At 43.0% G+C, this 10,344-nt stretch overlaps 2 pseudogenes; both read left to right on the forward strand.

The window, feature by feature from the left end:
- The first annotated feature begins 2,279 nt into the window (after positions 1-2,279).
- On the forward strand, positions 2,280-3,223 carry LOC105743391 (annotated as a pseudogene).
- Positions 3,224-3,550: 327 nt separating this feature from the next.
- LOC101572591 lies at positions 3,551-4,302 on the forward strand (annotated as a pseudogene).
- Positions 4,303-10,344: the final 6,042 nt, after the last annotated feature.

The following is a 10,344-nucleotide window of genomic DNA, read 5'->3' on the forward strand; positions in this document are numbered from 1 at the left end:
AAAAAAAAAAAAAATGAAAAATAAAAGTTATGTTTTAGAATTATTATGGAAAAATAATTACTATAGGGCTGGTGAGACAGCTCAGCAGACTGAGCACCTGCTTTGTCAAGTGCAGGGATTAGGGTTTGATCCCCACTCCCACCTCTTGAACCAGCCCCTGGACAGGATGTACCTGTGAATGAGTCCTGGCATGGGGGCACATGCCTATAATCCCAGCCCTGTGGAGGCTGAAAACAGGAAGATCACTATGAGTCAGAGCTACATAGTAAGATCCTGTACCAAATACATAAATGAAAATAAAGAATTATTATAAAAAATAACTTTGAGGGCCAGCGAGATAGCTCAGCGTAGAAAAGCACAGGGGCCAGGGTTCAAGCCCTGGCACCACATGCTGTGCTGACTCCATGCCCAGGTGTACCAAGCCAGCAACCGAGTGACCAAGTCCGGGGTATTGACATACCTACCTGCCTGTCATCGCAGCTCTGGGGAAGCTAAAAACAGGAGGATCACTACAAGTTTGAGCACCTTAGTAAGAACACACACAAAATAAAAATAAAAGTAAAACTAAAAACTTCGAGAAGTAGAGTAACTAGTCAAGTACTATTAAATGAATATATATTAAATTAAATAGAATACAAGATGAGATAATTAAAAATATTTTCTTAATCCAAAAATGAATGGAAAAATAAAGCAGGATAAAACAAAAAGAAAACAAATAATATGCAATTAAAAAACAAATACTGGCAGGCTAGAAGAAATATAAGACCCAAATATATGCTGACAAATGCAGGAAATACAAGAAATACAGTAAAAATAAGACATAGATAAGATCAAACTAAAAGAATGGAAGAAATATATATCACGTTAACACAGTACCATACATAGAGATATAAAACTATAATTACTTAGCCCAGTGTTCTGTATTTTTTTAGATCTCAAAAGGCTGCAATTGAAGGAGCTGACTAAGTCTCATTTGGACACAGGAAGATCCACTTGTGAACTTATTCAACTTGTTAGCTGTATCAGTCAGTGTTTTACTAGTGATATAACACAAGTACACAAATGTATAAGAATGTGCAAGGTTGCCTGACCATGGTCACCCACAGACTCAGATGAGGGAATGTGCAGAGGGTGTCTGTCTGTACACTGGAGACAGAAGAATTCAGTTCGAGGTCTGGAGCTCACTTCAGTGTCCTGTGCAAGTCCATATCAGGAAGCAGAGGGGTCTGTGCTGAAAAGCTGAAAGATCTGGGCTGGAAACTGAAGTCTGTGGTCTGAAATCCAAGAAATGACTTCCCAAATGAAGGTGAAAACTGGAGCTCTTATAGGGCGGGGGAGATAGCTCAGTAGAATAAGCGTTTGCCTGGCAAGTACAGGGTCCTGAGTTCAACCCCCAGTACTGAAGAAAAACAAAACAAAATGAAACAAACAAACAAAAAAACTGGAGCACCTCAGAAGAACAGAATCATGCCCATCCTGGTTCATTTTCCCTTTGTACACTATGCAGGTGATGAGCTGCCCTAGTATAGATCTTCTACATCCTAGAGTGTAGAACTGCTAAACCAATTTAGCTAAACTTTGCTTAACTAAACTTCTCAAATGGACAGAATCAACCAACCATTACATTAGCCATGACATACAATAGTAGGCCTGAAGTTCCCTTTTCCTTGTTGGCATTTAGCAATAAATGGGTCTCAGTGCCTACATATTGCTTTGCACACAGTCTCTCTATCTTTAAAGACAGCAATACAGAATCTTCTTGCATTAAACTTCATGTGCTAACTTTCTGTCATCAGCAGGGTGCCATTCTTCTTAAGGTTTCACCTAGTTAGATCAGGCCCACAAGAGGCAAAATCCTGGGGCCGGGGAGATGGCTCAGTGGAATAAGTGCTTCCCTGGCAAGCACAAGGGCCTGAGTTCAATCCCTGTTCTATACACACACACACACACACACACACACACACAAAAAAAAAAAAAAAAAAAAAAAAGAGGCAAACTCCCTTAGGATTAAATGATTTAACACCTCCTAACATGATTTCACAGGCACTCATGGAGAGAACACACAAATAACTCAAATATAAAATAGTCAAAATGTTTCAGGAGATCAAAGAAGAACCATACAAATCCATTCATAAAATATTTAGCAAGCATGAAGATAATTTAAACAAACCAATTAAAACATTTAATTAAAAATAAAATGCTGACTGTCCAGAAGTGGCTGCCAGTCTCCCCCTCCAGTCTCCATCTTCAATTCACCTGCTTCCACCCCAGCCTCCACCATGTCCATAATGGTGACCCAGAATTCCCAAGAGGTGTCCACCTCCAGCCCCCAGGCCTACAGCAGCCTCTCCTACACCAGCGGGCCTGCTTCCCGCATCAGCTCCTCCATCTTCTCCCAAATGGGCAACAGTGGCAGCTTCCGGCTGGGTGGCTATGGCGGGGCTGGTGGTGTGGGGAGCATCACTGCTGTCCAGGTGAAGCAGAGCATGCTGAACCCCCTGAACCTGGAGGTGGACCTTAACATCCAGGCCATGTGTATTCAGGAGATAGAGCAGATCAAGAACCTCAACAGCAAGTTCACCTCCTTCATCGACAGGTTTCAGTTTCTGGAGCAGCACAATAAGATGCTGGAGACCAAGTGGAGCCTCCTGCAGTAGCAGAAGACATCCGAGAGTAACATGGACAACATGTTCAAAAGCTACATTAACAACATTCGGCAGCAGATGGACACACTGAAGCTGGAGGCAGAGCTTAGAAACATCAGGGGCTGGTGGAGAACTTCAAGAGTAAATATGAAGATGAGATCAACAAGTATACAAAATTTGTCCTCCTTAAGAAGAATGTGAATGAAACTTACATGAACAAGGTGGAGCTCAAGTCACACCTGGAAGGTCTGACTGATGAGATCAACTTCCTCAGGCAGCTATATGAGGAGGAGACATGTGAGCTGCAGTCACAGATCTTGGACACATCTGTGGTGCTGTCCATGGGATTTTTTTTTTTTTTTTTTTTTTGCGGAACTGGGGATTGAACTCAGGCCCTTGTGCTTGCCAGGGAAGCGCTTGTTCCACTGAGCCATCTCCCTGGCCCGGTGCTGTCCATGGACAGCAGCTGCTCACTTGACCTGAACGGCATCATCGCCGAAGCCATGGCCCAGTACAAGGAGATCACCAACTGCATCTGGGTCAAGGCTGAGAGCATGTACCAGATCAAGCATGAATAGTTGTAGACTCTGGCTGGGAAGCACAGGGATGACCTCCTCAGCACAAAGTCTGAGATCTCTGAGATGAAAGCAGCATCAGACACCTGCAGGTGGAGATAGAGGCTCTGAAAGGCCAGAGAGCATCCCTGGAGGTTGCCATTGCTGATGCCGAGCAGCATGGGGAGATGGCCATTAAGGATGCCAAAGCCAAGCTGGCCCAGCTGGAGGCTGCCCTGCAGAAGGCCAAGCAGGGCATGGCCCGGCAGCTGTGTGAGTACCAAGAGCTCATGAATGTCAAGCTGGCCCTGGACATCGAGATCACCACCTACCACAAGCTGCTGGAGTTACAAAAGGAATTCTGTGTGACTAATGATCTGCAAGGTGCAGTTTGCCCCAGAAAAACCTGGCCCTCAGCTCTCAGCAGAAACCACATGCCACTTCCTTATGTCTGACTGGTCCCTGCATCTTGAGGCAACCCTGGACAAGGAGCTGTACCATTATGGGGAGCCCCTTAATGTCAATGTCCATGTCACCAACAACTCTACCAAGACTGTCAAGAAGATCAGAGGCTCTGTGAGACAATATGCCAACATCTGCCTCTTCAGTACAGCCCAGTACAAGTGCCTAGTGGCCCAGCTCAAACAAGATGACCAGGTATCCCCCAGTTCCACATTCTGTAAAGTGTACACCATAACCCCACTGCTCAGTGATAACTGGGAGAAGCGCGGTCTTGCTCTGGATGGGAAACTCAATCATGACACCAACCTGGTGTCCAGCACCATCATGAAGGAGGGGGCTAACAAGGAGGTGCTGGGAATCCTGGTGTTCTATAGAGTCAAGGTGAAGCTGGTGGTGTCTTGAGGCAGGGATGTCTCTGTGGAGCTGTGGAGCTGCCTTTTGTTCTTATGTATCCCAAGCCCCATGACCACATCCCCCTTCCCAGGCTACAGACAGCCAGTCCAGAAGCAGATGTCCCTGTGGATACCAACCTCATTGAATTTGACACCTATACCACAGATGATGACATTGTATTTGAACACGTTGCCCAACTTCGGCTGAAGGGGATGAAGGATGATGACTATGATGACAAATTCTGCTAGGAAGGGGGGCTGGAGAGGGAGTGGATGGTGCTTGGAGAGCCCTCCAGGGGGCAGTAAGCTGTGTTCATATCTAAATCTTTTGGAAGAGGATACTGAAATGAGGTGTGATAATAGAGAAAGGAGGAGAAACTGGTGCTTTCAACCTCACACCAACACATGCCTCCAGTCGTTATCTCAGCCTCCCATTCCTTCAAGATGACATCCTGTGGGGGTAAGACCATTTCTTTCTGAGCATAGAGAAGAAAACAAACCTTTTTTTTTAAATTTTATTTATTTATGTGTATGTGTGTGTGTGTGGCTAGCTCAGCCCACCAGGGGGCGGGGCTGGCTGGCATGTGGTGCTGGGGGATTGAACCGCGGTCCCTGTACTTTGCCAAGCTTGTTCTAAGTAGGTGCTTTAGGCCACTGAGCCATCTCACCAGCCCGAAAACAAACCTTTTAATAGGAATAAAATAAAATGAAGTAAAAATAAAGCCTGGTTTTGCCACCTGAAAGAAATAAAATGTTCAGAGAACTTAAAGTGGAAACAAAAATAAGCAGATTGAGTTGATACTGGATATGAATGACAATGATGGCAAGAATTAATAATTTGAAATGAAGCATAAATTCAGGATAGAAAAACTTTAATGGAAAAGATAGGTAGAATTGACCACTTGAGGACAAAGGGCCAAAACTTAAGAAAAAATTGATATAGTATGATATACCCTAAATAAAGATGTCATGGAAGCAGGATCCAACAGATGCTAGATGACTCATAGATTCTCTGAACTCTAGGAATAAAAGAAATATGAGATGACTAAAAAGATATAGAAATATATTCATTGAAATCATAGCAGAGAAATACACAAATCTAAAGAAAGAATTCAATATTCAAGTACAAGAGGCACATAGAACTTCAAATAAGCATGACCTGAAAAAAAACTGTCCACAGCACATAATCTAAATTCCAGAAATTTAACAAAGATAGAACACTAAAAGCTATCAAAAGGAAGCAGCAAGTAATAAAAACAAACCTTCAAATAACTGCAAATTTTTCAGCACAAACCTTGAAGGTAAGGAGAGCTCAGTGAAGTCTTTGAAGCCCTTAAAATAAAAAATATTGTCAATGAGATATCTATATCATGTGAAATTATCCCACAAAAATGACAGAGAATAAAGAATTATATAACAGAGAAAACTCTATGGAAACACATGACCACTAAATCAGCATTGCAGCATATATTAGAGAATCCTTAGAGAGACAGGAAGTCCACCTGCACCAAAGAGACATCTAAGGAAAGAACACATTTAATTGGGATAGCAAACAAAAGAAAAAGAAAATAAGGAATCAGCACTTGAAAAATAATAGAATGACAGGATTCAGTAACTAGATTATAAAAATAGCTCACTGAAAAATGCTCTTGACTCCCTAATCAGAATATACAAACTGGCAGATGGGACTAAACAAAACACCTAACCATATGTTCCCTGCAAGAGACACACCTTATTCTAATCACTTTCCTCATCACTGGGACTCCATATCCAACACACTTACAATTTAAAGGAAGAAAGCTTTATTTTGGCTTATGTTTTCAAGATGTGCTTGGCTGGCTCCCAGGCAGAAGTGGAAGAGGTTGCATATACATATATTAAAAAAAAAAAGGGAGAAAAGAGCCTTTTTAACAAGAAGACTGTGAAAATTGGCTATTCACATGGAAAAGAATGACTCTAGACCCATACTTTTCACTCTGAATTAAAATAAAATAATATTGAATCAAAGATCTGAAAAAATCAAAGATTTAAAAAAAACCAGTGCTATGGTTTGTGTTTAGGTGTCCTGCCCCCCAAGCCTCAAGCTATTATGGGGTGTTTCCTGGAGTTTGTGCCTGATTATCAGTATGGATACTGCTCCTGCCCTGGGTAGGTAATTTGCCTGAGCTGTTGGCCCACCCTTTGCTCTGTGCGCTCTGTTACCCCCATGAAAGGCTGTTCACTGCTCTGCCTTACAGCCAGCTGAGTAGGGACCTGGACTGAAACCACCAGTAACTGTGAGCTAAATAAACATTTCCTTCCTTCCTTTTGACTGTCAGGTATTGTCCCAGCAAGGAGAAAACAGTAACTGAGACACCCAGAAATACTGCATCTGCTGGATGATAAAATAGGCAAGACTATATGGAAGACAGAAAAGCACAGTCAAGGTCTTTCAGAACAAAAACTCATTTGTACAAGAAACAACACCAACAACCAACCAGTGGCATAATATACAATTAGAAAGCTTCTACATGGGAAAGGAAACAACAAAGCAAAAGGCAACCAACAAAGCAAAAAGGCAGACTAAAATGGGATAGACCCCTCAAAATGGAAGATCCAATGAAAAAGTGAATCTTTGAAATGAATAGACAATTTTCAAATCTACAAATGGACACTAGGTACATGAAAAAACACTAAGCAAAATTTTCCATTAAAGAAATGCAAGTCAAAACAACACTGATATCCCATCTTATGCCAGAAAGAATGACTAACTCAAGAACTCAAAAACCAATAAGTTCTGGGAATATTGTAGGGAGTTACCCTTCTTTATTCTTTGTGGCAATGTAAACTAGAACAACCATTATGGAAATAAGTTGGAGATTCCTCAAAAAACTAAAAATGGAAATTCCATTGGACCAAGCTATATCTTTTATTGGTATTTCTCACAAAGAATTAAAGATATCACATTACAATAATGTATGGTGTTCATGCTTTATAGATCACAATTCATAGTAGCTAAATCTTGAATGTGGCCTATATGTCCACCAACAGATGAATAGATAAACGAAATGTAATAAAGGGGCCGGGGAGATGGCTCAGTGGTCTAAAGCACCTAATTAGAACAAGCTTAGCAAAGCACAGGGACCGCGGTTCAATCCCCCAGCACCACATGCCAGCCAGCCCCGCCCCCTGGTGGGCTGAGCTGGCCACACACACACACACACACACACACACACACACACACACACATAAATAAAAATTAAAAAAAAAAAAGAAATGTAATAAAGGACAAGTATGAGTCATTTGTAGGAAAACAAATGCAACGTAAGACCGTAAATGAAGTGATGTGAATCAGGTATAGGTTAAAGATCATACAGTATCTGTTATGGCTTGTGTTTAGATGTCTCCTCAAGCCATAGAATCATATGTGGGGCTACTTCATATCTAAGTGTGTGTGATGCTGGAAGTGATTCATGGTACAATTTTAGGATCAAGGGCACTAAGGTTAAGGGTGTTAGCGCTACTAGCCCTAAATAACCTGGGTAGGATGTAAGGGATAGAAAGAGCTGTGGCCCTTCCTTATTGCTTTGCTACCCTCTGTGCACCACAAACCATTTCTCCTCTTCAATACCTGTCTGCCAAGCCACCCTACCTTGGTACCAACCAATTATAGACAAAAACTTCTACAAACTGTGAGTGAAATAAACCTTTCTTCCTTTAACTTTGGGTGTTGGGTATTTTGTCTCAGCAGTGAGAAACATAACTAAAATGGCATCTCTTATCAAAGAAACTCAGGGCCTGGGATTTAGCTTAGTGGCACAGCGCCTGGGTGGAAAGTGTGAGGTCCTGAGTTCAATTCCCAGTACCAAAAAGAAAAAAGAAAAAGAGAAAGAAATAAAGCCAAAGTGTCAGTGAAGAATAAAATAAAAGATTATAAGAAAGAGGAATGAAGACTGGAGATAGGAAGAGGAACTGAAGATGGGAGAGGGAAGAAGGGGATACAAAAAGAATTCTTATGTACATAACTGAATTTCCACAATTAATGCACTCATTATATATTTTAAATGCATGCTATCTTTAAAAAGGAAAATAAAGATACTGACGCTAAGTGTTATGGTTTGTGTGTAGCTGTCCCAGCAAAGGCTCATTCAGTTGTGGGGTTGGCTCCTGGAGTTTGTAATTGATTATTGTGGGTGTGGATGCTGGGGCAGGTAATCTGCATTTCAATATAAGGAGGGAAGAAAAGCTAGCTGCTTGAGCTGCTGCTACCCCTCCCTTTGTGCTCTTGCTCTTTGCCTTGGCCATGAAAGGTTGCCCTTTGTTTTGTGCTGCTCTGCCTTGGACCTAGCTGAATAAGGACTGAAACCTCCAGTAATTGTGAACTAAATAAACCTTTCCTTCCTTCATTTTGGGTGTCGGGTATTTGTCCCAGCAACAACAGAAGTGCAACTAAAACACTAAGGAAGAAATAAAATGACAATCTGAATTGTTGATAAAAGGAGAGTTAAGAGTGATGCACATTTAGGGCCAACTAAATAGCTCAGTGGAATAAAGTGCCCACTTAGGCAGACTCAGGGGCCAGGGTTCCATCCCATGGTGTGCCATGGAGGCTCCATCCCTGGGCTCACTGTATTGGCAATTGAAACTGGGTGTGATAGTGCAGGCCTGTAATCCCAGCCCTTGGGAAGCTGAAAACAGGAGGATTACTACAAGTCCTATCTGTGTAACAAGACCTTGTAGACCCTGTACTACATACATTAAAAAAAAATATTTTTTTTAAAGTGATGCACATTTATAAATGCTACCAGTTTTTGTGCTGGGTGGAGTAAGGTTTAGAGCAGCAGGGACAGGCCATGGCAAGTTCTACCCAGGGTATGGTTAACTTGAACTTGGCCTGTGGATGTGTGTACATGTGTGTGCATTTGGGATGGGGGACTTTCCCCTCTGGATGTCAGGTAAGTCAGGTGTTACCTTTCTCACATATTAGAGTTAGAGGACAATACAGTGAATTCATCTGGTGCTCCCCCCCCCATCCCAGGTACCAGGGATTAGAACTCCGAACCTTACGCTTGCAAGGCAGTCAGTTAGGCCACTGAGCTATCTCCCTGGCCCCAATACAGTGAAATCATGATGACAAGAGAGGATAGAAAAGGTGGAGGGAAAGGGAGTCAGGGAAGTAATAAGAGCTCTCATCTTTAGCATTGGATGGGGCCTGCATGCACCCAGGCACCTGGGCTAACAATTCCTCCTGCTCTGAGCTCCCTCCAGTGCCCTGCCCTCACCACAGATCACACTTTGCCCAGAGAGTCCCCAGGTGTACACAGCTGGAGCAAGGGTTGCTGCTGCTCCCCCATAGTGGGCTCCCTGTGCTCTGTTCCCACACCTCCCTTCAGGTCGCTCCTGTAACTCCCACTGTAAAGTCCGGTGTCGGGGCTGTGTCCATCTTGGCTTCACGTCTAGGGCAGCTCCTGTTGGGAGAGGTAGAGCTAGTGAGACAATGGCAGTCCAGTGTGCCCTGACTTCTGCCTAGGCTCCAGAGAAGAGGGTCTCTCTTGAGCTGTGCTGGGAGGAGCAGCACAGGGCGGCCCACCTAGGCAGTTTTGAGAGACACCATCTCAATGTTAAATAAATAAATAAATAAAACATGGTGGTATAATTTAGTGTAAAGGTACTTGGTTGTTCAAGTTCCAGCACCACTACCACCAGAAAAAAAAAAAGAAGAAGATAATACCTACCTACATCATTGAATAACGTAGTAATTCTTGCATTTTATTTTTGTAAGAGATGAAGACATGCTGGGGAGATTGATCAGTGGCCGAAGTGCTTGCCTGGTAAGGGCAAGGACCAGGTTTGATCCTTAGCACCATGCTGTGCAAGCCCTGTGTGGAGGCATTAAGTGGGCAGAGGGGGGTTGGGTGGGGCTGTGGTGCAGGCCTGTAGTACCAGCACTGGGAAGGCTGAAAACAGGAGGATTATTACATGCTGGAGCTGTGGACAAGTCAGTGTAGACACTGTATTAAAATACATTTAAAAACATTTAAGAGATATCTGCTATTTATAATACAAGGACTCTTCTGTCCCTTAGAAATAATTACATGTGACCTGCAAGCAGGTGCAGGGGATGGGCGTTGGCTCCCCGGGCCTGCTATGCCGGCCCCACCACCAGAGCTTGCTGAGACAGCAATTGAGACTGGGTGTGGTGGTGTATAATCCCAGCTGTTGAGAGGTTGTAAATAGGTGGGTCACTATGAGTCCAATCTAGCAGTGAGACCCTGAACATCCTGTAGACCCTACATAAAATACTATAAATAA

The sequence above is a fragment of the Octodon degus genome, unplaced genomic scaffold (genome assembly GCF_000260255.1).
Source record: "Octodon degus isolate 3935 unplaced genomic scaffold, OctDeg1.0 scaffold00122, whole genome shotgun sequence".
NCBI classification, from domain to species: domain Eukaryota; kingdom Metazoa; phylum Chordata; class Mammalia; order Rodentia; family Octodontidae; genus Octodon; species Octodon degus.